The 27,617-nt window shown below is 44.1% G+C and overlaps 1 protein-coding gene across 5 annotated transcripts in view; it reads left to right on the top strand.

Moving 5' to 3' along the window:
• LOC125633321 (bifunctional protein GlmU-like) overlaps window positions 1–27,617 on the top strand; it is a 130,784-nt gene that overhangs the window by 93,882 nt on the left and 9,285 nt on the right. Inside the window, exon 1 of one of the 5 annotated variants that reach the window (XR_012667887.1) lies at window positions 2,975–3,372. The exons of 2 other annotated variants lie outside the window; for them this stretch is intronic. The gene's annotated coding sequence lies outside the window, so the exon portion shown is untranslated. Of the gene's footprint in view, window positions 1–2,974; window positions 3,373–15,997; window positions 16,116–20,232; window positions 20,252–27,617 lie in introns of those variants that run through there. 2 more of the 5 variants (XR_012667888.1, XR_012667889.1) reach the window with 2 other exon arrangements.

Consider the following 27,617-nt stretch of genomic DNA (forward strand, 5'->3'; position numbering starts at 1 on the left):
GGATATTTCATATAAGAATAAATTTTAAGTAACAAAGACTTGACATTTGTTTCTACGGAAAATGTTACTCTTCCATATCTGCTTCATACTTATATTTTTATTTTACATTATCAGACAAAGAGTAAATAGATGTTGATGTCTTAAAATGTATAGTCAGGGTCATATTCTCATTTACATTAAGATCCCTTACCTTACTCTGTCTTTTCTGTTAACTACAATTCTGTAAATGACATTTATACTAACTTTAAGACTGTTTTACATTACCAGCGTGCACTGTAAAAGGGACTAAGTGTAAATGAGAATAGGGCCTTCAGTCTATATACTTGTTGCTGTCATACAAAGTCCAGGAAAGCATTTGTTTATTTAAATCTTAATATTAATTTTAAGAATATATTTTTTGCATATAAGACTTCTTGCTTGTACAACTCTCTGTACGTCACATCAGTGGAGGTCCTGACGTTTTGAAGCACCTGGTGAAGAAAGCAATTTCATGGTTCATGCCATCATTAATGCTTTGTTGTAATCTTTAGAGAGCAAGACCCTTTTGTTTAAGTTTGGCATAATAAAGGGTTTAAGTTTTCGGTTCTGTCAAATTAGTCATCAGAGTGAAAAGAGAGGCCCACTTCTCTTTTGGTTTTGTGTAGATTGCCTGCAAACATAAATAAGTGAGCATTACAGGTGATTCTTTCTATGTGCGGAGGTAGAGAGGTTCCATTTATTGCCATCAAATGCATTAAGCTGGAAGTCAAAGCCCTTAGCTTTTTGCTTGCTGCTAGTCTGGACCAGAAGACAATCAAACCATAAGGGTCATTTTCTGCATGAGCTAACCTTTTCCTCTCTTATGGTTTGAAGCCTTTGTTGACAATGAGATGCTCAGTGGGAACATTAAATTAACACTTCATATTCGTGGCTGTAAATTTACTGGCAGGCTGAAGAAAAGTCAGGGAAAACAAACACTCCATCATTTCTGCTTCATTTAGCTTGTGAATGGGGACGCTCTCACCTGCAGAGAAAAGAGGTCAGGGCAAACAGGGATAATTTTAATCTGACTCTCAGCCTAGTCTTTAGTTGTAGTGGATTGTGTTGCGTTCTGTGCTTAAAGTAAAGGTGAGAGGGAGGTGAGAGCAAGAAAATAGATAAGTACTATATGAAATGCTTAAGAGACCTTGTCACACTAAGGAATGCATGGATAGTTACTAAGGAAACTAACAGGATAAATACTGTTAATTTTGCAAACTACAAAATCAGCTCACTGTCGGATAACAGTTGCATTAGGATCTGGTATATCATGTATAAAACGAAGAGACCACTGAATTTCACAGATGAAGATTTTCAGATGTAATATTTACTTTCTCTCCAAGATAATGACACTTGATTTTTAGGCTGCATGCTTCCTGGTCATGTGTTAAATATTTTCCGTCTCTGTCCCAGGTCAAGATAAGTACTAGGAATGGTGTTCAGGGACCGCTGAGCAAATAGTGCCTGTTTGTGTTTCACAGCTAAGTAATGTAACAAACACTGATTCATTTCTTACTGTTGGTGTTCATCACTTTGACCCCATAGACAGAACAAAGAAAAATGATCAATGTTAAATCCAAGCGTATCTTAAAACTGATTTATACAAAGGACTCCCCACCCCCAACCTTGTTCCATCCATACAGCATGTGAATTGTATAGATACTAATTATGAAAGAAAGAAAAATGAATTCTGAAGAGATGTTTGTTGCTGAGTAGGAAGACAATTGAAACTCTGTATGTATACACACACACACACACACGTTAGATCTGCTAAATCTGTTTTATGTGTTACTGTATGTTACTTTGTCTTCAAAAAAGTCAATGTTAAAATGTAGTTGATATTTGAATGTTCATTTTTACTGACTCTTGTTTGAACCAATGCCAGAATTCAAGCCCAATCTTAAGGATAAAACTTCCCTCCTCAATGGCTGAGGATGGTGAGGTGGGGTAAACAAAATAATTGCACTGCATATTACGGTTGTTCCCAGGCAGTGGAAATGCTGAAAATTGTCAACCCCTGTGAATTGGTGTGCTAATTATTTCTGAAACTGAAACATTTCAGTTTCTTCCTGCTGTGAAATCTCTCATGTTCTACATCAGATCAACCGTCCCCACTTTCTGATATAGAAATAACCAGAAAATTAATAATTATGCTCCCATTATGTGTGTCGTTCAAGCTGAATATCGGCTTGTTGCTGCTTTAAGGTTTTGGTTTTATTTTTTTAAAATTAATTTCTTCTGAAATGGAATCGCTTCAAAGACTGAAAGTGACAAGAGGCAAACACATTCCTCAGCCTGTTTATCTCTCCTTAAGTGGGCCAGAAAAGACTGATTTGTCACGCTGCTTTGAGTAAAACCGTCATGCTTGGACCAGGGATGGATTAGTTGATTACGGTGAACGGACAAGCAAACATGAAAAGGTGCTCAAATTGTGCCCAAAGGGATAATTATTTTTGGCCATGTTTTTCATCACAGGTGCCATCAGACAAGAGTAAAATCATGTAATCCTTTATTAGATAGCCCATGTTGTGTAGTTTTAACTTGGGACGTTTCAGTGGACGAGTGGATTAAGAGGAATTTCAGTTTGTATTTAGGCTGTGTGGGAGAATTGAGGACTAAGTGGGAGTGCTGAACTGGTGTCATGTTAAAATTAGCCTACCAGGTGGTCCAGAAAATAGACACAGTGTGTCAAGTAAACTGAAAAGCTGGGACTCTTTGCAATTCCCTGGCTGCTAGCAAGCCTGGCAAAGGGTGCAGGCTCTGGGGGTGGCACTGATGTAGCTATTGAGGCCTCAGGGAACTCTGTGTCAGGCTTGGTTTACTACAATCAGAGCAGTGATTAGAGTTCTTTTGATCGCAGGTTTAGTTTTCAGCCTATCAAGGGAGTGGGGGGTGGCGATGAGGGGTGGGATACATATTAATGTCTTGCACGGGGCCCACATAATTTCCCAGAGGGTTATGAGGTCAGGTTTGTATTTAGTTAGCAGTAATGATCTCGTTAGGGATCTGAATGGACCACCGTCCAAGCTCTTTCAGGGATCTGAGCGTGCCTGGCCTTCACCCTTCTTTCCCTTCGTTGTGTGGGCTTACACAGGACGTGAACTGTGATTAATGGACTTCCAGTGCTTAATAATTTGCAAAACAGTATTAAACAAGGAAAGTTGAGGACAATTGGAATTGGACACAGGAGGGGCAGAAGGTTGTTGTAAACAGAACCAGTACAATCCAAGTGCATGGAATTAACTAAGATGGATGCATACAATGTCACAGCTGGCAACTGGCAGGGAGCCAGGCCTGGGAGAAAGCTCTATTGCGACGTCCAGGTGGTCAGGCTGAGCTGGCCCTTTTAACTTCGTAAGTATTAAAAAAGGGGAGAGAAAAAAAAGACTACTTTTGCAGTGGGAAAGAAAGTAAGAGGAAGCCATTGAGCAACAGAAAGAAAGAGATTAAGAAGCTGAGAAAGTGACATGCTGATAGTAGAAAGCACTTTCAGTAGTAGTAATCCTTGACATACAAGGACAAATATGAATACTTTTGTTCTTGAATTTAGATTAACTTTCAGTTCAGGAGCAAAACTTCAAGCAACTCCATATACTTCCATTTCCTGGCGTACCACACAAAATGAAAGTTTGTTGTTCATTGCTGTTGACCTTGTAAAAGTGCTTCTACAAAGAACATTGGAAAAAAACACAATGTGGCCCTGGTAGCAAGTAGATAAAAATGCTGAGAATGAAATATGAAGTAGAAAAATGATTAAAAATATCCATGCTACTTTTCTCAGATTTATGTTGGCAGATCCTTGGTGTGTTTGTCTGCCATGTGCATCATCCCCAACCTCTCGGCTTACACAATAAAGAGCTGGACACATTTTACTTTAATAAATTCCCTAGTGCACTTATGAGAAAATAGGTTTTGATAAGAGGGTCTTCAAAATCAGACAGTTTGTATGGGCATATGATTTGCAGGGATCAGAAGCAACAAGAAACTAGAATTCTGTGAAGTAGTGATATTTTTATGGTAATTAGGCCATGTGATATCATGAATAAATGAAACTGTATGAAATAAAAATCTAATAAAAAAAATCTCATATACATAAAGTTTATTTTTTTAGTTTTTGGCCAAGCAAGAAGTCAGAGCTTTCTGATTCAACTGCATAGCATTACTGTCATTCAGCTCAGTTGATTTGTTTTCTCTGCTTACCAGTTGGTTGGAATGAATGTCTATTTGCCCCTTTCTCTTTGATGTTCTGAGATCTAAATGTGAGCAAGTGACTCAAAGGCTGGTAGAGAGTGGAAAGTTAGAGGGAAAAGGGGCAAATTCTAAGATCCCCAAAGCAGTGAGTTTCTTTAGTCAAATAACTAAAAACTGCCTATGTATAACAAAACCTAACCAGAAATTCTGTGGATGTAGATTTCCCTCAGTGCCATAAAAAAAGTGGCTTTGAAGTAAACAGCTGGAGAAATGAGCTGTGTTAGCAAGAGGAATCAATTCGCAAAATGTTGACAGACTGCGGGTGCCTGACATCCTTACTAAGGGAGGGCAAAGGCCTCAAGAAAGACCTCCCCCTCCCTCCCCTGAATTCTTGCTCGTGGTCAAGGAGATGAGGTGAGGTTGGCTGCCTGAAAAGCCTGGCAGCAAGGTAGGGGAGGGAAAGACAAACAGCCTATGAGGGCTGCTGGTAGTGATCGGCTCGTGTAATGTTGTCAGACTGATGTACAATAGCACTTCACTGTTGCAGTACTTTTTGGCCCATGTTTTATCCAGTAAGGATGACTAACAGCCTTACTTTGAGATTTCCTAGCTTCTGAGGACTTGATAGACATCCTTATAAATTCCTTCCAGGTAATGGCAGACTGTGTGGAATAAAAGAGCTTGGGAGATTTTTTCCCCCTCCTATCCAGGTGGCCCGTGCGTTTACTGTAGACCACACTGGATGTTGATGTGTGTTTGCCATCTTTTTATTCTGTGTTTGTACAGTGCCTAGCACAATGGGTTCGTGATTTAGGGATGGGCCTACTAGGTACTCCTCACTACAAATAATGCATGTATGGACATAGGCACTGACTTTCCCTCTTTCCCTTGGGTGCTTGTTCCCCCCGGCCCTGCCATGAGGCCCCACCCCTGCCCCGCCCCCATTTCAACCCCTTCCCCAAAGTCTCCACCCCCTCCCTGCCCCTATTCCGACTCCTTCCCCAAATCCCCGCCCCAGCCCTGCCTCTTCTTTGCCTCCTCCCCTGAGCGTGCCACATTCCTGCTCCTCCTCTTCCCTCCCGGAGCATGCTAAATGCTGCCAAACAGCTGTTTGGCAGTGGCTGGGTAGGCAGCGCTGGGAGGTAGGTGGAGGAGCAGGAACGCGGCGCGCTTGGGGGAGGAGGAGGCGAGGTAGGAGGAGGAGGTAGGAGGAGGAGCACCCACGGGGTCAGCGCCTATGTGTATGGAGGTTTGGTGTGGAGCAGAAGATTGTTTGATTGGTCACGCCAACCTGTTCTGTCTGCTTCCATCCCCCACCTGCAAATCCCAATTGCTGTACAGGCCTCTCAAGGTGAATATCATTTTGGAAAGTCTAAAGAAAAGTCTACGGTTTTCAAGTGCTGAACATCAACAGCTCGTGTTTTCTGTTCTGGAACATTTCTGGTTATTTTGGGTTCTTGGCAAGCAAGAAAGCAACTCTGTTTGAAGCTTTTAACTGGCCAGCTTATAGTACCGAGCAAACCATCACTGCACCAACCTCCACCCCATCCCCCGGCCGCTGCACACACACACACACAACATTGACACCTTTGAAATGATGGTGATATGGAGATCTAATTTTCTTATGACTGGTGAACTTCTTTACTGGTGAACTTCTTTAAAAGAGAAATGGCCTCTCTGTAGCTGTGAGGAAATTTGCTTTGCTTTGTGACTAGGTTCTGTGATTAGCAGAGCTCTCAAAACAGTGCAAAACATTTTGTGTAACTATTCACGTGAATGAAAAAAACTGACTTCAACAATTGGCTGTGTTCATTCCTTTTCTTGTGTTTGTTTTTCACCTGTATGAATTGACTGGCAGGAATATTTGCAGAAGCAGTGAATTTAAAGGGAATATTTGCAGCGTGAATTCTGAGGTAGGAAATAGGATTCACACTGGAAGACTGACACTAAAAATTGCTGTAGTCATTCAGGGTATGGAAATGATACCATGTGATTTGTGTGACCAATCAAAATGAACCAACACAGCTTCAATTTTGAATCTCAGATTTTCACAACCAACTGTTCATGACCCTACAGACAAGAATTATTCAGAGAGACTATTTGGGGTAAAATCCACCCTTGCACGGAGGGGTTAGCACTTAAATCCTTCTTAAACCCTATTTAAGGTGATTAGAGTGACGTATAGGCCTTAGGCTGGCCCTCTGGGAATTTCATGCTTGTTGAATAGTTTCAAACAGGGAGTAAATCTGAGAAAATGCCCCCTCTCCCCCAGGGTGAATATATAGATCAGACTGGCAGTGGGATAGACAGCCCAGAAGGGACTGGGAAAGCATGTCTGAGAATGCAGGGATGGGCTGCTTCTTTCTGGGTTCTCTGTCTCCTACTGGCTAGTTGGCTGGGGAGCAGATTAACCATTTGCTCCGCCCCATTAATTTAAACCTCTTCCTGGGCTCTAGGGGCCTCTCCCCTCGTTAGCTGCCCCTCCCACCCCATAGGATAGGAGCTATGTTTTTAGGATGCTCTGTTTCTGACCAATCGCCTGCTTTTAGATCAGGAAGGAATTGTTCCTATTGGACCAAATTGGCAGAGTCCTGGTGGTGGGCTGTTTTTTTTTTCCCCCTTCCTCGCAGCATCGTGAAGGGACCACTAGGTTAAAGAGAGTGTGATTTGGATATTTAACATTAGGAATTTATAGGAATGTTTAGTTTGTCACAGCCGGTGTCCAGTACAGAGAAAGCCCAAAAGGGCCAACTCCCAGAGGTAAAAGAGACCCAGGATTTCGCTGGTAGACTTTGTGCTTTTTGGAGAAGGGGACTCCTGAAGTCTTTGCAGACTGAGGTGCCCCTTTGGTACCCTCTACGCCCTTTGCGGGAAGGTGGGTAAGAGGATTCAGAAGTGATTTGAGTAGGCTGAAAAGGATGTACCCCAATTTATTGGTTATAGGGTGGGAAATCTGTAACCCTGGACTGGATCCAGTTAAATTCCTGATACATGGGGTGGGAGTGGGTGGATAGCACCCATTCTTAGTGGTAAGTTAACAAAGTGGCAGCCTGCCACTTAAATCAATCTCCGTGTTTGTCTTCATTCACCTGCATATCCTGGTCATTCATGAACTGCTCCTGGATAATTTGTAGACATAAGAAGAGACTGATCTCTTTGAATGAATTATTTGATCAGATCTAGAGTAGAATCTAGCTCACATTACATTGCAGTTTAATTGGTCATAGTCATTAAGCATGGAAGAGGTTTTATGGTTCATATGGGGGTTGCTGGAAAGATAGCTGAGCATCCAAGGGCCAGATTCTGATGCATTATTCAATGTAAGGAATGGCCTGACTCCAAAAGAGTAAGGGACCACCCAACACTAGTCTGGCTTTTGGAATCTGCCCCAAAGTTATCTTCATTGGGGTAGGGGTGGGGCGGATTTTCTTGTCAAAGAGACATAAAGACATTTAAGTAAACCCTTTGCTCTAGGCATCAGCGCTCATTCTACAAGGTAGCCTCATGAATAGAGAGAAATAGAGCACACTGTGGGGAAATTCATAGCACCATCACCTGGGTTTCACTTGGTAGCCAGTCTCATTCCCATTGAAATTAATGGCCAAACCCACATGGACTTCAGTAGGCCTTTTATTTCTTCACTGAGACTCAGAAAACACTTAAGCACCTACTTAACTTTAAGCACATGAGTAATTTCATCCAAATCAATGGAGTTGATTTGTACCATCTGAGGATCTGGCCCGGCACATGCAATATTGGACTTACTCTACAACTGTGCAAATATTACCATTTATTTTACAGATTCTCTTAAAAAGATAAGGTTGAAACATATAGGGCAACAGATAAAAAGGGAAAGCAAGGAGGATCAGACATATAACTCCCATGCACATGTGATAATTTCTAGCATAAGCTTATCTTGTAGGAATTATAATATACTGTATAGGAAATAAATCAGAATGTCAGGGCCAAATGCCATTTTCCTCATCTGCATGATTTGCAGGATCACAGTCAAACAGATTTCTTTCTCTCTCATAGATGTCTTCTCTTTAATTGAATTATGCCCCTGACTAGCACACAGAATTCATTGTTTGGTGAGATACAGGGAAATTACCATTTGATAAAACAATACTGTACTCTTCCGTCACCTGCAGAAACATCCTTCAGGAAAACCATTATGTAGATTTCCTTGATTACAGACTATTGTCCCTTTTTATCTAAAACTTCATTTGCCATAATCAACTATAGAACATATTACTGCACGACTATTATACATTGAATGCACAGATGCATTTGAACTATCCTTGACAATTGTTTGCTGAATATTGTCTTTAGAACTTCAAAAAAGTTCCCTGAACCTATTTAATTAAGCTTTTTTTTGCTTAAGACAATCAGTTTATAGGCAGATATTTTCTCAGTGAATCATTTGGTACTTAAGGCAAAGCCTATTTTGGAATCTCCAGATATCTAAATCCAGCCCCCTTTTGCCCTCCAGGTGGAGACATTTAAGAATGATTAACTCTAATAACCTTCCATCCTGACTTTCTTATAGGAAGAGGCTTCAACAATTATTATAACTCCCAGTTTAAATTGATAGTTTTACCTTAAAAGTTATGCACGGCTGTCACAATGAAAATCAGATAAATCATTATTAAATGTCAAGATTCAGTGTTACCAATTCTTGAGAGCTGTAGCTCACAAAAGCTTATGCTCAAATAAATTGGTTGGTCTCTAAGGTGCCACAAGTACTCCTTTTCTTTTTGCGAATACAGACTAACATGGCTGTTACTCTGAAACCTGAGACTTCATTGTGGGTCACACAATATTTGTGGGGTTTTTTTACAATCCCCAGCTCCTGGAATCACATGATTATATTAGACTCTCAGGATATGTCTACACTACGGAGTCTGTCAGCATAGCTATGCCAGCCTATCCTGCTCATGTAGACACAGTCTATACCAACAGAACCCCAAATGATGTTTGTTATATTGACAGAAGTCCTTCTTGTCTTCACTGGGAAGTTAATTCGGATTAAGGTCAGGTGTGAATTTAAAGCAGAATCACTACTCCTGATTAACTCTCTGTGTGGACTCCTTTATACTGGAATAAGAGTGCTTTATTCTAAATTATCTTAATACAAATTCATCCACTGGATTAATTATAATTATATAATAATAGGTATCCCAGCAAAACTTCCTGTGTAGGCAAGTCCTAAACCTCTATTAACCTGATTATGTACATGATGTATATCTCCAAAAATCTTTGGTCTCGTAAAATATTTGTGAATATTTCTAAAGATGTCTTTAAAAATGAATCAATGAACATGGCAAGTCTAGTAAGAAAATCCTTACTGATAAATGAGGTGGAGGGACAGCAGCTAATCTGATTACAGTAATGACATCGGATGTATTTACTTGGAGCAGAGATTGATGAGCACCGTCATTGGCAAGCTTATTCTGTTTACAGGAGTTGTGATAAATATTCAAAAATCTGTCTCCCCTATGTAGGCAGAGAGCTTTGTCAAAGAGTGGAATCCTCCCCGCACATATAATCTGATCTGTCTGCTTTGTCAAAAGCCCTCTCTGCTCATTGCTGTTGTTTTTGTAGCCTTCCATGCACCCAGGTTTTTTTCCCAGTTTAATAAGAAATAATTTCCCGTAGGCTCATGGCATAAATAGCTTTAGCTGAGTACTAGCTCTGTCTGTGAGCTTTCTTACGACTTCCCTTACTAAGATGCTGTATGGACTGACTGTTTCACATGCCTGATTAGTTGGTTCACCAACCTCATAATTATTGCATTTGTAATTTGTAAGAAGGATTAGTTCCTTAACACATTCAGTCAGCAGCATCACCAGCTGAGTGCAAAAATATTATAAGAAGCTTTGAACCTATAAGCTTAAATCCTTTCTGAGGCTGGGCCATTCATTCATCAACTGTAAATTCTACAGTGCCATGTAACCTGACAGGGAATGTCGCTTCCTAAAATTCTCTTCTGCTTTCTACAGATGCTTTCAGGCTACCTCTCCATAGCCTCGCATTTGAGCCAGGTAGATGCATGCAATTCCATTTCAAGTGTAAAATTGGTGCCTACTCCAGCACTATCAGAAACGAAAGGAGGACAGCACAAAAATAATTATTTACTGATTCAGCTGCTAGTTTAATTTATTATGGTTTCAGATCCCTCACTGAGCTAATTATGGTGAATCTCATTAACTCTGTGGAGTGGACTGGGGAGCGAGGGTTTCCTGAGACTGGCTGCTGATGTAAACTCTCCATGCCACTGCACCGATGGGTACTGTCAAGAAATCCAGAATGCTCAAGGCGAAAGGGTTAGCTCATTTGTTGTGCATGTTGATATACACGTGTGGAGACTTAAACTTCCACCTGCCCTGCAGGGTGAGTTCTGTTGAGTAACATGACTTACTATAACAATGTTGCTCCCTTCCTGAAAGGCAGGTGTAATTTTAAGACACCAGGGACCAAGTTCTTCCCGTTGGGGTCAGAGTTACACCAGAGATGAATGTGGCTCCAGGACTGAAGTTTAACTCGTGTTGCTGCAGAAGAACTCACTTTTATTTAATGATTGATTTTCTCTGTTGCCCATGGAATGGACTGTAACCCTCGTTACAGGCATTATCTAGACACACACATTTAAATGTCCTGTAAGACTCAGACTTTTAAATACGTGACACAGTACTATGTGCTTTATCTTAACTGATTTAAATACAACAAAGTTCTGTGGTGAAACTAATGATTCTCAGAGGCTAAGCTTTACCACTTAAGCAAAGTTAAGCTGCTTTACATTAAATCGACCTAATGTTCATTAGTTTTAGACTAAATCAAGGGTAATTATTGCACTTTATAACATATTCTTTGTATTTTTCATTTGAATGTGCCTTTCATTGAAAGGTGCACAGTCTGGGTGGCCTGCGTGTCTCTAGGACAGAAGGAACAAACTTATTTTCAAAATGATTCTGAGCAATCCACTATTGCCAACCTCAAGCATTTGAAAATTATGAGCCAAGCCCCCCGACCTTCAGATCATGAGACTGTCATAAAAGTCGTCAGATTTTAACAAATAAAAATTTTGAGGGTTATTTTTTTTTTGCCGCTTGTTTGTTTTCGAGCCTTTAGGGCTCATGCTTTCAAGCTTTTTCTCCGCAAAAACAAAGGTCTGAAATTTACATTAAAAAATTTAAAACTGAGAATTTATGTATTCACATGACTCCATAACCTTGGGCTTTAGGAAAAGCATCCGCTTTCAGGAGACTGGCAGTAAAATCACCATAAGAATTAGTATAACATTGCTATTTGGTTTTTGGTTTTGTTTTTTAATCTAAATGTGGTAGGAAAGTTGCATCATCTTATTCTATAAAGGGATTAAGCTATTGCAGTTAAAGACTCAAAAACTGTGTGCTGAGGCCTGGGGGTCGTGTATTCTTTGTTAACTAAAGCCCTAGAAAACTAGGTGGTGCTCCTAGTGCCCAGAAGACCTTCTGAAAATTGGTTTTGCAATTGCAGCATCAGTCTACTTCTTTCCATAATCTCATGATTGTTAGTCATACAGGAATGGGACTCGTATAAACAGAAGGGATACCCTCAAAGCTGCAATATCCAAAGATCAGTCTATTGTATCAATAATTACTTTTTAAAAACATCCTCCAACTGTGGAAAACTCTTACTAGTCCCTCCAAAGTGAGGCCTGTAGCCATATTAAAATCCTAGTTCCTCAGGTGGGAGACGTGCTACCATAGGCTACTGGCTTATTGGGATCATGGTCTATCTGTCCCTGTCTGGCAAAATTTTGTAAACCACCCATGTACTGTGAAACTTGTAAATATCTGTAGCCTTCCTGGTGTCAATAGTGGGGCAGGCAGGAAGAGCCAGAGGTCACTTTTTGAATCATGTCAACCCTGAGCGTTCAAAAAGCATGAGTCAGACCATGAAAAATCATGAGATTTTTTTAAATAATAAATGTGGGGGTCTTTTTTGTTGGTTTCCGGCTTTTGAGCCTTTAGTATGCATTTGGGTCATGTTGGAAAGATTTTCTTCACAGTCACAAGGACTAGAAACTTACATTCTTTAATGAAAGCAGGATTCTCTTCTCAACTAACTACAGGACTCCAAGAGCTGGAGATTTAAGAAAAATATCAAATATTGCAAAATTTAGGATAAAATTATGAGAGCTGGCAACACTGATGACCCAGTAGTGGAGCTGAAATGTTGACACGTTTGCACTCCTTGTTTCAGAGTTGCTGTTGGCTGGAAAGGGAGCAGCTAAGGGTAGGGAGGAAGGTCATTAAAAAAATAATCTGTAAGGCACAGTAGGTTACGTCTTGGGACTCTTACTGGATCAGGTTAGACTGTCAGGTCTCTGAGTTTGTGTGTTTGATTCAAACAAATTTTACGGCTCTGTCCTTTTAAAACCTGTGTGGCTGGTGCAAGATATCACAAAGCCACAGGAAAGCTTTGATTGTGGCACCTTTTAGCACATGCCTATGATTCCATTTGAGTCAATACAATAAAAATAATGCTTTGACTTCCAGGCTAGAAACTACCTTTAGCTAAAGATCTTGGGCTTGGGGTGGGGGTTGTAACTTGAATAGCATCTCTAACCAACCTTCAAAGTGAGAAAATTACATTTTGAGTTTGGATAGGATTATAGTAACAGCCTCTTTGCAGCCTGTATTTTCACAGAAGTCAAGCAAACTTTTTCATATATGCTCCTTGGGTTGACTGGAGCTTAAGGGCTTGGAGCTGCTTACGCATCTTGTGCCTTTTCATGCTGATAGTGAAATAAGGCTAGGCCAGAAAGACTGTTGTTTCCTTTCTGCTACACAATGGGTAAATAATTTACAGTGGAAAATTTAATTTGCTCTTTACACCTGATTTATAAAGAAAGACGAGTGCCTCACTAGATACATATGACCTGCATCTTTCAAACCTGCCCCTCCTTGCTTGTCTGAGATTACTAAGGGCTTGGCAGAGCTAAAACTGGGATTGTGGCTAGGACAAGAATTAACAAGCGTATGTCTAACCGGTATATAATAAATACATTACTGTTAGTACAAACGGGTTATTTGTTGATGGCTTATGGCGGGCTCAGCCCTGTACAGATCATGGAGGAAGGAAAGCCAATGACCCCATTTGTTCCTCATGTCTGTTTGGACACTGCTATAATGTTTATGCATGTCTATGTTAGAAGACTTGGACAATTTGAAAGGTTCAACAGTGGGGTGCCGGGGGGTAGAGGGGGGCACAACTTGCTTAGAAACTGGCCGATTTCAGAAGGATTCTGTTTGCCCTCTTGGCAATTCCTGACATTTTTTCCACCACCATTGGGGTAACTCTGTGGTGAATTAATGAGCTGATTGAGAAATCCCAACTAAATTGTCCCCACTGCTAAAACCGTTGTCCACAGTGTAACCGTTAAGCCCCTCCCCTGCCTCTCACCTCTGCAGCCTGTCAAAAATAGCCTGCTCAAGTCATCTTCCTCGCCACCTTCTCCTCAGCTCTGTGAGTTCCTCTATTGGCTTCCTGTCTCTTACTACATCAAATTCAACCTCCATGTGCTCACCTACAGACCGTTCCTAATCTTCCTCCCAGGTGCGTTTCTTCCTGTTTCCCTGTATTTCATCTTCTGCCCAAATGCACCATCTCATTATTTCACCTTATTCCTCCCTCGGTTTCCCTTCTTCGCTCTTGGCTTTGGGCCTGGTACCCTGCTGCCTTCTGTCACCTGGATCGTTCTCATTCACAGGGCCCATTCTCTGCCACTGCCCCACTCCCTTCAGATCTTTCTTGATCCAACCAGCAAACCAAATTCGGTGATGAATCCTGGTCATGTGTCTCACATTGCGCATATGCTAAGAAGCAGCAATCTCTCCTGCCTTCTCACTGTTGCTAACCTCCATGCTGTCCCTCTCCTGAACTCTTCTCCTGTGCCTTGCCTTCCATTTCCCTTGCTTTAGTTACATAGCAAACACCTTGGAGCAACTTTATTTCCCTATTGGCCAGATCACTGCTGACCCCTGTGCATGTGTAGACGTGGAGGGTGAGAGGGGAACACAAGGCGTCTTCAGGGATGGCTGCAGTGCTTGAGCTCAGGTGAGACCGGGGGCTGCTCCCACCAGGCATCCATGGGGGCCGCACGTTGCTTCAAGGGTGTTGGGGCCTCAGGCAAAGTCCACTGGAGTCAATGAGAGCCTTTACACTGACTTTAACATGATTTGGATTATGCCCTTGAGGAGGGGTGGGGGCTACTCCTCCTTCCCCAGCTGGCAGGGTGGCCTGGACACAGTTGGGGAAGGCTGCCCCATCCTGAGGTCACAGGCATGACGGAGCCCTGCGAGTGGGATTTTCCAAAGTGCACAGTGCATGGGCCTAACGCCGCTCCTGTTGAAGTCAGTGGTACAACTCTCGCTAAAGCCAACGGGAACAGCGTCGCTCTTTTGAAAATCTCACCCCGGGTGTTTCTGATGGCACGTGAACAGCCTCACCCGCTGCTCCTCCTGGAGGATACAACTCCGCAGGATCCCTTGAGGAAGGTGAACCTACCCCCTTGCCAATGCGTCAGGAGCCAGCTTGGCCTCCAGGCCTCTTTGGTTCCTGGCCTTTGCTGAGACTGCCAGTGTCTATTCAATAAGAATGACCTTATGTATAGGGTACTTAGGGCAGCCCCCATTGCCATAATATCAGTAGAGTCCTGCAAATCGGCAGATGGATGTGATTCCAAATTTTGTATCCGCGCAGGGCTCTAAGTATCTGAGCACCTCCCAATCTTAATATATTTAGCCTCACAGCACCCCTGTGTGGTCAGGAGATGTTACTACTTTACAGCTGGGTAACTCAGTGATAATTCATCCAACCTCAAGAGTAAATCTGTAGCAGAGCAGGGAACAGAACCCTATTCTCCTAGGCTAGTACCCTAACCACTGGGCCATCTGTCTTCACATGCACAGCCCCTCACCAGTTCATTCTACAAATACCACTTTGCAGCCAAGCTCCAGGAATAACTATCAGCCAGCTTGGATTGGATTCAGACCGCTGAGCTAGAACTGAAAGGCTCCAGTTTCTGTTATCAGTGCCCTGAGCCCTCCAGCCCCCGCAGCCAACAGCCGTTTCATAAAAGGACATAAATACCTTTCGCGGTTCAGGCGACATCCCAGGCCACTCCGGCGTTGCTCTGATGGTTTATTATAATGCTAACAAAATCCTTCAACATATTTAATTCACAGTTACTTATTATTTATTCTCTCCATATGTGTGGTGTGTGTTTGTGTTCTGCATGTGTAGTTATATAAATTCTTATTTATCAGCTTCATAAAATATCCCTTCTGAGTGGGGCCGTGTGAGGATGACCCAGATGCACAAGAGGAAATGTTTCATATCTCAAGGAGTGCCTTATGTGCACCCTAGACAACCCCTCCCCCTGGTGTGCCATACATAGAACTTAATGGTTTTAAAAATTAGAGCATCTGTGTGGCTTAGAATTTATTGACCTACTGTGCATAACAAGTGGAATTTAAAATATAATTAGCTGAGCTGCGTCGTGTCAGTTCACAAAAGTTTGACTTTGTCTGGTCTTGTCACGGGCCTGACTTTGGAAGTGATGTTTTCATGGGGCTTCTAGACTTCTTGGGGGGCTACCCAGGGCTGGATTTCGTATCTTAGATTTACAGAAAAATAGAAAGCCCCTCTGTTATCACTGTACAGTGCTTGACATCCTGCAGGTATCCCTGAGAAGAAGGTGAAGGGAGGACAGCTGCGCTATCTACAGCTCTCTGCACTGCTGTTTCTGCAGAAGCTGCTAACGGAGGAGGTGGACAACATCAACTGTCTTCAGCTGGGGGAAGACACCCTCACAGTCTCTCTCCCAGCTGTGTCCAGGCTCAACAGGTTACTCACTGGTACGTCCCGAGTTGCCACAGTTATACACTGGAGTGGCTTCTCCTTGCTTGAAATGCTAACCCACAGTCCTAGCAATACGTCTGACTGGACATCTGGAAGGCAGTTTACAATGCCTAGCCTCCCTTGATAGAGAAGCTATCCTCTTATTATGGAACTAGGACACTGAGCGCTGCACATTAGAAGAAAGTGGGTCCAGTCTCAGAGATGCATAGGCCCCAATTCAGCAGCTTATTTAAACTTATGCAGTCTGGCACAGTGGCTTGAGCACTAGGCTGGGAGTAAAGAGATCTGGGTTTTATGCTTGGCTTTGCCCCTTGGCCGGTCGGGCATCCTTGCATAAGTCACTTGATCTTGCTGTGCCGTAGTTTCTACAGCTATAAAATGAGGAGAATGATGCAGGGACCTCCTTTGTGAAGTGTTTTGAGATCTGTGGATGAAAAGCACTGTATAAGAGCTAAGTATTATTATCTTGAAGTCAGTGAGACTAAAGACATATGCATGCTTTAGTACTTTGCTGGATCAGGGCTACAACCTGCAAACTTTATCAAGTTACAGAGCCTGGCAGAGGAAAGCAGTAGATGATACCCTAATTACTATTATTATTTGTATTACCGCAACACATAGGAGCTCTAGTCACAGACAAGGATCACATTGTGCTAGGCTCTGTACAAACACAGAACAAAAAGACAGCCTCTGCCCCCAGGGGCTTACATGCGTAGTCAAGTGAATGGTACTGCAATGCCTGGCACTGCAGGGCTGATTATTAATTTTGCTGTCAGTATGTGTCTGTCTCCCACAATTTCTCTGAGGCGGGGGGAGGAGGAGGAGAAAGATTTGACTTATACATTTATAATGTGCTATGCATTTGCCGTTCCATGCTTGTCTAATTTAGATCATAGAGCTTACAACCTAAATCAGACAGGAAAAGCATCTGAATGTAACAGACAACAGAAGGGGTAGGGAAAGAAGGGACAAGGGTAAAAATCAATACAAATAATATAAGAACAGTATTTGAATACAATGGATCTGGACAGATATAACTGAGGGCAGAAACTAGCCTGTAGAATCTTTATTACTCCTGATGACCCCTGGGCCAGAAAGAACCCAGCTTGATGCTCAGATCCCAGGTTGAATTTGCAGCACTGGCAATTAGAAAAATGTTTTTTAATTGTCAGTTGAGCTAATCGTGAGAGACAATAACTATAGAATCCCATTTTTATAAGTCAGTTTTCAGAGCAGGCATTGACTTTAAGGTGGAATTTGTTTCTATTTATAAAATTCTGACTGAACACGTTGGTTCAGACCCCAGAGGATGCTGTCCCCTTCCAGCACCACTCCCTTGGTTTTCTACCATCTGGGACAAAATTTTCAGCAGAAAAAATAGATTTTTCTGCCATATTAAAAAAAAATGGAGCTGACCGTGGAAGCAAGAGAAAATGTGATTTAAGCATCGATTCAATTCTTTGTAGAGAACCAGTGAAGCAGAGCACATCTACCTAAGGCAATGTAATATCTTTCCTTCTGATAAAACTGTCTCATTAAATTCCTCCCCTGAAGAATCCTCACCTATGCCTTTCTGTCTGCCTGTGCCTTTTGGCAGCTATGTGTGTGGAATGAGAGAATACAGGGTGGTATGGCCAAAAAAACCCAAAAAACAAAAAAAGTTGGGGGTCAAAATGTTCCCAGCAGGGGGCAGCGTGGAGCCAAATCGCTCCAAGGGGAGCTCAAAGAAGGATTGTGTCTGCCAGAGGTGCAGTCCTTCCCTGAACATCCCAGTGTGCAGCTAAACTGCTCATGTGGCCCTATCCTTTAGTCCTGTGCCCTCAGTTGTGGCCAGTGTGATCTGCCACATGGCGTGGGGAGAACAGAACTATGGCTTCACTGCCTCCCAGCCCTCTCTGCCCCCTTTGGGGTGCCGTGCACCCCGAAGCACACACTGAGAGTGCTGTCTCTGTGCTCAATCTTTTACCCTTGGATGGAATTCTTCATCAACACACATGCTTCAATTAATTAAACCCTCACCACACCACTGTGAAATCACTAAGTACTATTATTTATTATACCCATTTCATTGGGAAGTAAACTGAGCCAAATTGATGTTCACTGTTTTGCCTCAGGTTATAGACAGTCAGTGACCGAGACCCACTGGGGAACAGAACCCAGGAGTCCTGAGTACAAGAACCCTGCTATACACCCTAGACAATATTTGCTCTTAAACCCTTCTTTATCGGGAGTGATTGGGAGTTATTTATTTGGACTCTGAGGAAATGTTGTTTTTTAAGGGCCTTTCCATATGGATACTGATACCTGGGGGAATAGCTGTGGTGACTAATAGTGAGGTTCGCTCTTCTGAGATAAGCCTTTTTAAAGTAATTTAATTGCCTGATGATCTTATGAAGCTTCTTTCTTACGAGGGTACAACATGCAAAGTGAAGAGTGGTATGTTGTGTATCCAGGACACACGTAATGTACTGCTGCACCCACAGAGGTATTCCAGGACAATTCTTCTAACTGCTTGCTACAGGTTGCCAAGACCCTTTTGAAAAGAAAAAGTTATATGCTTTGTATATGCTTTATGTACCAGGATCTGACTATCATCAGCAAGACAGGAGAAGGTTTTCTTAAGAGCTTAGATACCATTGTGATGGGTGTAGTAAGAGAACCTGAACAGAACAGATTTCTTATTGGTCTAAGGTAGGTTTGTTCTGGACCCTTTTGAAGTTAGCTCCGGGTGGAGATAATGCCTACATATTCTGTACCCTGAGGAATGCCTCGCTGGGCCCAAGCCTGTGTTCTGCTGAGCCATTACAACCAACAAGGATTAGAGGAGAAACACTTTCCCCTTGTATCTCCTGCTCTAGGAGAAGATGAATGGGCACTGAAATAGCTTCACTTAAGGGCATATCTCATTACTCCATTAAGTCAACAACCACTTGAGTGCCCAAGGATTTCAATCAAAGCTAGATGTTGAAAAGGGGACAAAGAGTGCCAAAGTTAGCTGATTTCCACTTACCTCCAGAGGCTGTTCAGCACAACTCTCCTCACTGCATGAAGTGAGAGTCGAGACAGAGGAGCGCTGCCCTCCACCGCCAAAATGACTGGTCAGGAGCTTGTATAGACACTGGGGCCATATGAAACATGGGTCTGCTATGTAAAAGAAGGCTGTGGCTAGCTGGCCTGAAAATTAAAGAAGGGAATTATCCAAGCCCTTCTTGGATACTTAGCTCTGACATGCAGCAAAAGGGGAGACAGAATTGTTACTGACAGTGGCATTATCCATGTTACATTTTGCTGTATTTAAATCCTCAGAAAGAGAACCGGCAGAGCAGCCTGTTTGGATGTTAATGCTGCTAGAGGCAGGGAACAGATAGTAGGACTCTGGGGAGAAGAGACCTACGACGTTTTGCACATGAATTTAGGTGGTCGGCTCTCCTGGCCTAGGCTGAGTGGAGGGGGAGGAAGTATTACAAATTACAGATTTCTGCTTCAGCTCTGTTTCTGTATTCACTCGCCTTTCTTTTTTATGTACGAATAAATGAACAGCCGTTCATGGCTTCCTGAGACTACGTACAACTCATCACTTTAGTAATCATTAACTTTTTAGCAGAATGGTCTTACAGTCAATGTGGTTGTCTGGGACTCAGGAAATTCGGATGCCTGCCTCTGCTACAAACTTCCTGTGTTACCGTGGGCTAGTCACTTCGCCCCAGGTCCTCAACAGTATTTAGGCTCCTAATTTGCATTGAAACCTTTGAGGATCTGGGCCTTGCTCTCTCTGTGCCTCAGTTCCCCATCTGTAAAATTGAGCTAATAATGCTGCTTTTGTCAGTCTTGGCTATTTAGATTGTGCGCTCCATTGAGCAGAGACTGTCTCCCACTACGTCTTTGCATGGTGCCGAGCACAATGAAGCCCCGATCCCAGGCTATTTTCTCTGCAAAATGTCGTTCTTTTTTTACATCGGGATAGCAATCTGAATGGAAAATGCTAATGGAGGAAAGGCATGGCTCGTTGTTACCTCAGCCTAGAGGGTAACGCTGCCCTCTCCATTCTCATCGGGGCCTTACCGTGACTATCTACATTGAAGTAAAAACTGCAGCCCTGGTTCCACTCACAAAGAAGAAAGTCGGCGCCTGTGTAAGTAGGCTTTGCAAGTTTGTGTATCGTTAGTAAACTTGGTTATTTGGGACCCAACTTGTGTGTGGTTTCTTCATGTGTCTGTTGTTTAAAGAGCAAAAGGGGCGGCAGGGCCTGTAGGCGCTCCTGTAATACACTGAACCTCTGCCCCACCTAGCCAACAATCCAGTGATGCTTTGGAAATACGAAAGGAAAAGTTGACTTCTGCGCTCACCATACGGGAAAAGCTCTTGAAGTCCCAAGTTTAACAAAGGAAGAAGGAGAACACCAGCATGGGCACTTCAGATGAATGGGCGGGAGGGGGGGGCGGGGAGGGGGAGGAATGCGGGATCTGGGAGAAGACTGCCTGGGAGGTGACAAGGTATTCATTAAAAATAGGTATAAAAAGATGGAGTTCAAGGATCTGGTGACAAACCAACAAAGCTCTTTTTTTCCTCATTGTTTATATCGTCACTGGCTCCCCACCACAGAATGACACTATAACCTTGTACTTCATGGTTCATTACCTATTATTCTATTTATTAATGCGTTCTTGGGTCCTGGTGATGTGACAAATCAGCCATGCTTTTCTCTTATGGTTTAATAGGATTTTTCTGAACCCCCTCAATGTTTACATAACCTTGCAATTCACAGTTATCTATCATTTATCCTCTACTTTATAGGCATTCAGTAGAGCTGTTACAGTGAAGGTTCTTTCAGTCTGCACATTATAACAGTAGTATATTGCTGATTAATATTTTCCAGTTCTTATAATGAGTGGTTCATTGAAATCAAATTCAGTGAGCCTTTGGAGATGCACGTGCACCTAAGTAAATGGGAGCTGCAATGTATAGTATGTGAATCCCAAGCCAGGATCCGATACGATGAGCATTTGGGCGGGGATAGGTAACCAACCAAAATTCTGCAAGCATATAGAATTCGTTCCTTTTTCCTTGGTTTTAAAATTTGGAAGGGCCAAATCCTCAGCTGGTGAAAATGGGCATATCTCCATTGCCTTCGATGGAGCTGCATTGATTTACAGGCTTAAGGTGTCTCAGATCACCAGGCAGTGTTAGTGAGACAGCAGCCTGGGATGGGCTTTATAAAGGTGCACTGTGGTGCATCACTCCCGTCATTTGTGCATATTGTGGGTTCAAGTCCTACATGAGCTGCTTCTTCTTCTTGTATACATTGTCTTACAGTAGGGGAAAGGGTTTTCTCTCTTCCTGGGAGTACTCACAAACAGGGGCAGGGAGTTGTTCTCCCCAACACAGGACAGATTTGGGGGGAGCGGCATACTATGGTGATGAGCATGGTATAAGACCCTATGTAGAAAGAATAACGTTCTCTTTGGACGACAGGTTTGCTCCCTATTCTGGAGCTTTCCCACAAGACTATATGTAGTTGTGGGATGGGTTCAGAAATGACCAGTGCCGGCTGAGAGCTGGGGGGACAGAGTTAGGACAGCCGGCTTCAGCAGTGTTACTGAGCATGCTCAGTACAATCCAAGCAGCAAATGTGGAGATGGGGGGCTCCCTGGCACAGGTAGCCATCCTGAGTCCTTACCCAGGGTTTTGGATGGGATTATACTTAGAATCATAGAATAGAATATCAGGGTTGGAAGGGACCTCAGGAGGTCATCTAGTCCAACCCCCTGCTCAAAGCAGGACCAATCCCCAATTTTTGCCCCAGATCCCTAAATGGCCCCCTCAAGGATTGAACTCACAACCCTGGGTTTAGCAGGCCAATGCTCAAACCACTGAGCTATCCCTCCCCACAGCGGCTAGCCCACGCCATCACCTGCACTGTTGCAGCGACACTTCTATTTTTAATGCCCTAGCTCAGTCAATGCTAGCATCTATACATCTACTGGGGCTGGAAATTACATCGCAGGCTGCAGTGTCAACATATCCTATGGCATGGTGCAAACTCTCTTGCTGTTTGCCTCAGCTGCCCCGAGAATCTACAGGAGCAGCCTCATAAAAAATCTTCATGGGACCACGTGTTAAAGTGTGCAAGGGCATGGCCAGTTGGACCCCCTGCCCAAGTCCCCCTGGTTAGCAGCTGTGGAGGCTACTACAATCCATTGGGGAGCAGTGTCAGGCTCTGTCCTCTCAGACTTCTGGGCGTTACTCGTGTGGTATCATTCTCTGTTTGTATTACGGTAGCACTTACAGGCCCCAACTGAGATCCGGGTCCCATTGTGCTAGGTGCTGTGTATACACAAAGTAAATGAGAGTCTGTCAGCTCTTGGGAGACAATCTAAATAGGAATGAAAAGAAGTGATTTGGCATAACTCATAGAACAGCACATGGCAGTGCTAGGAATAGAATGGAGGTCTCCCGATTCCTTCTCCAGCACCCTACCCACTGCACCATACTACCTCCTCATCCGTTTATTTGAACTTTACACAAGAATAGAACGTCAGTGCATAGTCAGGATTTGCCTATGTAAATTTGCTTAAATAGCCTCTGTATAATAGATGCTTCCAGTTGCTGGATAGCTGCATAAAACATAGGCAGAACATTATCTAAATATGATGTCAAACATGTATTAATAATATGCATGAGTAAAACTGAAGACATCATTTATGATTTTGTTCAGAATCCCTTCAAAATGAGTTAGCACCAGGATGCGATCAATGGATTATGTGTTAGTCCCACGGAAAGCCAGCCACAATTGATGGTTTAATAAACTGGTTGTATGCAATACTAACAACTAAGCCATGAGGGAATTAACGTATTTACAAACCCTAATTAGTAGTTTGTTACTGTGATACCAAATTTAAACAAATCTGTAGCATCACTGACCATCTGGGTTAGAAATCTCCATTTTGCATTTAATTAGAAAATAGTTGCGACAGCAAACTGGTCTTATTAGTTAGCTAATGATCCGCTATACACTAATTGAAATGAAGAACTTTATCCTGCAGGTTTGTGAAATGTTTTATATGTGAGAGTGAACAATCAAAAGACATGCTGTCCTTTGGGGCTTAGGAAAGTACAACAATTGATTAAATAAAATAAAAAAGATATTTTATTAAATAAAATGCGAATGACATAACTTTAAAAGTGTGTGACACCAATCTGGCAATTAGCGAGAGAGTGAGGGTTCATCCATTTCTGTTCCAGTTTTTAACTTTTACTTAAAACTACTTTGAGCCTATGCAAAGTAGAAACCAGGAAAGCTACACTATGTGAATGCAATTTCAATTTGAAGTTTCTGGCCCTTGTCAACCTGAAAACCCCAGGCTCAACTGGGAGCTGTGTATTTAGCTCATGCTTTGCTGTGGCTCAGGGAAGGGGAGGCAAAGTTGGCCCTAAGCCACCTTCATGCTTCCTTCCACCTTAGGTCCGACTGCATGACTCAGAGCTGTTCCAAGGCTGTTCTAAATTGCGCTTGCTTGAGAAGGAGCTGGCCAATGAGCAGGAGGATTGTGGTCTACACTATCATTCAAATGTCACTGCCCCAGGGTGCACTGCTCAGAGGATTCAGGAGCATTGTTCACTGCTACACATAAAGACTACGGAAGCCTTGATCGAAGTTTGAATAGTGCCTCTCTCTAAGACCTCGTCTACACTGGCAAGTTTCTGCACAGTAAAGTAGCTTTCTGTGCTGTAACTCTGGAGGGGAACACACTCCCAAGACACTTAGTACGCAGACCCTGTGCAGTTGCAGCGCTGTAAAAGAACCATCCTGTCAAGAGGCGCACAGCGTTCTGCACTGGGGGTACAGTGCCATGGTGCCAGTGTAGACACCCTGGTGGATTACAGCGCTGCGACTGGCCTCCGGAAGGTGTCCCACAATGCCTGTTCTCGCCTCTTTGGTCATCGGTTTGAACTCTACTGCCCTGCCCTCAGGTGACCAACCGTGGGCCCCATCCTGTACATTCCTTGGGAATGTTGAAAGTCCCCTTCCTGTTTGCTCGGTGACGCATGCAGTGGTCTCATCGCGTCTTTCCAGGTGACCAGGCCTGCTCCACGCACCAGGCGATCCCCCGCTTGGAGCAGTGCCGAGCTGCTGGACCTCATCGGCATTTGGGGAGAGGAGGCTGCCCAGTTCCAGCTGCGCTCCAGCCGTAGGAATTATGATACCTACGGACAGATTTCATGATGCATGACAGAAAGGGGCCATGACCAGGACACACTGCAGGGCAGGGTCACGGTGAAGGAGCTGCAGAATGCCTACCACAAGGGGCGGGAGGCAAACCCACGAGCTGACGGTTTTACAAAGAGCTGTATGCGATACTCGGTGGTGACCCAACCTCCACTGCAAAGGCCACTGTGGATACTTCAGTGGCTCACATGCCAATCAAGAGTGGACCAAGCCAGGAGAAGGAAATCTTGGACAAGGATGGGGACCCAGAGGCAGAGGACGACTTGGAGTCAGAGATGCAGCCAGGAGCTCTTTTCTATCCCGGAGGAGGCTAGCCAGGCACAGCTGTCTGAGCTTGGCAAAGCACAAACAGGAGAGGAGGCCCCTGGTAAGTGGATTTGATTTTGGGAATTGCTGAAGTGAGTTGCTGGGGGCAGGAAGGTTGCAGAAAGTGGGCTTGTGTCTGTGTGATGTGCGTACCACCACATGCCTAGTCTGAGTGGCGGAACAGGCTGTTGATTGACTCCCTCACTTCATGGGAATCTGCCTCAGAGATCTCCAGGAAACTCTCATGGAGATACTGGGCAATCCACTGCTGCAGGTTCTTTGGCAGAGCTGCTTTGTTTCTTGCCCCATTAACAGTAACTTTCCTGCACCACTTTGCCATCACAGGGTGGGGGACGGGGGCTGACCATTGCTGCATGCAGACAAGCCACATAGGGGCCAGGGCGGAAGCCACAGGCTTGGAGAGGACCCTCCCTTGATTCCCAGCTCACCCTCAGCAGCGAGATATCTTCCATAATGAACACAGCCTGTGGAAAGTGTTTTGACAGAAACGATTATCAGCCCCCCACTACAGTGCTGGCTCTCCCCAAGAGTCACATGCCCAGTGTACAGCAGGGTCTGGGAACACTGATTTACCCTGCCCCTGCGACTACTCATTTGGGGGTCTTGTGGCTCATGTGTGCTTCCCTGGGGTCAGCCAGTTAGCGACAGGTGTGAGAGTACTGGCTGTGTCTTAAACCCCAGAATCAGTGTTCTGTGTGTTGCAAACAATACTGCTTCTGTGAAATGTTGCATTTTGGCTTCACAGAGATGACCTTGGGAGCCCAGCCTCCCTTTTTGATATCGCTGGCTGAATGACTGCGCAGAATTAGAAAGCAGCCACGAAAAGCTAAGGAGGACTTTCTGCATGACGTTATGATGCACTCTGCGGCCGAAAAAACAGGAATTGAAGGAGTGGCGGGACAGGGAGAAGAGGGACCAAAAGGAGAAAGCGGCGTGCCAGAACGAAGCCATGGAGCAGCTCTTTAACGTTATGGAGCACCCAGTGGACACGCTCCAGGTGATACTAACACTGCAAACTAAGCAGCTCCATGCCCGCTCCCCTGCAGCCGCTGTCGCAAAACTCTTTCCCATGCGCCCCCCAGACACCGCCAACACACTTTTATCAACCTCCTGGCTCCAGTCTGTACCCATGGCATTCCACTCATCCCCTGTCACAGTCCAGCACTGCAGACCCCCAGTACCCACTGAACTCAATACCATCTCTCTTCAGTTTAGCCCTGTACTCTAAAGGAGAAGTTTGGATATGCTCCCTGGACATACACAAATCTTTAACCGTCCTGGGACCCCACTGCCTCCTGGGACCTTCCCTTCTGCATCCCCCTCAGTGCTGATGTGTTTTTTTGTTTGTCTCTCTCCTCCAGTTGTTGTTTTTTAATAAAATAGTTGTGTTGGTTTGAAAGCAATCTTTATTCTATTAATTGAAAGCAAACAGAGCCCTGCAAAGCAACAATTATCTTAAACCTTCATATTGCATCGTCTGCACCAATCACAATCACCTCCTAGCATTACAAGCACTGCACTCCCGAGCATAGCAACAAATATTAGTGGCTTTCAGCTTCAAATTGCTGCCTCAAGGCATCCCTGATCCTTATGGCCCCATGCTGCACCCCTCTAATAGCCCTGGTCTCTGGTTGTTCAAATTCAGCCTCCAGGCCCTGAGCCTCAACAGTCCAGCCCTGAGTGAAGCTTTCACTCTTCCCTTCACAAATATTATGGAGCATACAGCATGTGGCTATAAGCATAGGAATATTGTCATTGGCCAGGTCCAGCTTCCCATATAGGCAGCGCCAGCGAGCCTTTAAATGGCTAAAAGCACACTCAGTCATTCTGCAGTCTTGTTCAGCCTGTTGTTGAACCGCTCCTTGCTGCTGTTAGGGTGCCCCGTGTATGGCTTCGTAAGCCACAACATTAAGGGGTAGGCAGGGTCTCCCAGGATCACAATGGGCATTTCAACTTCCCCTACGGTGATCTTCTGGTCCAGGAAGAAAGTCTCTGTTTTCAGCTTCCTGAACAGGCCAGTGTTCCGAAAGATGCATGAGTCATACACCTTTCTGGACCAGCCTGCGTTAATGTCCGTGAAACACCCACGGTGATCCACAAGTGCCTGGAGAACCATTGAGAAATACCCCTTGCTATTAATGTACTTGGTGGCTAGGTGGTCTGGTGCCAGAATTGGAATATGCATGCCGTCTATCGCCCCTCCGCAGTTAGGGAAGTCCATTTGTGCAAAGCCATCCACAATGTCACGCATGTTGCCCAGAGTCACGGTCTTTCAGAGCAGGATGCGATTAATGGCCCTGCAGACTTCCATCAACACAAGTCCAACGGTCAGCTTTCCCACTCCAAACTGGTTGGTGACCGATCGGTAGCAGTCTGGAGTAGCCAGCTTCCACAGTGCAATTGCCACACTCTTCTCCAGCATCAGGGCAGCTCTCATTCTCGTGTCCTTGCGCCGCAGGGCTGGGGCGAGCTCATCACACAGTCCCATGAATGTGGCTTTCCTCATCCAAAAGTTCTGCAGCCATTGGTCGTCGTCCCAGACATGTGTGACAATGTGATCCCACCACTCAGTGCTTGTTTCCTGGGCCCAAAAACGGCGTTCCACTGTGGTCAGCACCTCCATGAATGCAATGAGCAATCTTGTGTTGTAGCTACTATGCATGGCGAGATCAATGTTGCACTCCTCTTGCCTTTGCAGTTTAAGGAATAACTCCACTGCCACTCGTGACGTGTTAGTCAGAGCGAGCAGCATATTGGTCAACAGTGCGGGATCCATTCCTGCGGACCAAAGAGGCAGAGCGCGCAGTGCACAAACCGTTGAAAGATGGCGCCAAATGTGGACGGAAGCACAGAGATTGCTGGGATGCGAAGCAGTGCATCATGGGGCATTGGGCCAGGACCCAGGATGCCCCGCGACCCCCTCCGCCTTCCCACAACTCTTAGT

This window comes from Caretta caretta, chromosome 3, assembly GCF_965140235.1.
Source record: "Caretta caretta isolate rCarCar2 chromosome 3, rCarCar1.hap1, whole genome shotgun sequence".
Taxonomy (NCBI): domain Eukaryota; kingdom Metazoa; phylum Chordata; order Testudines; family Cheloniidae; genus Caretta; species Caretta caretta.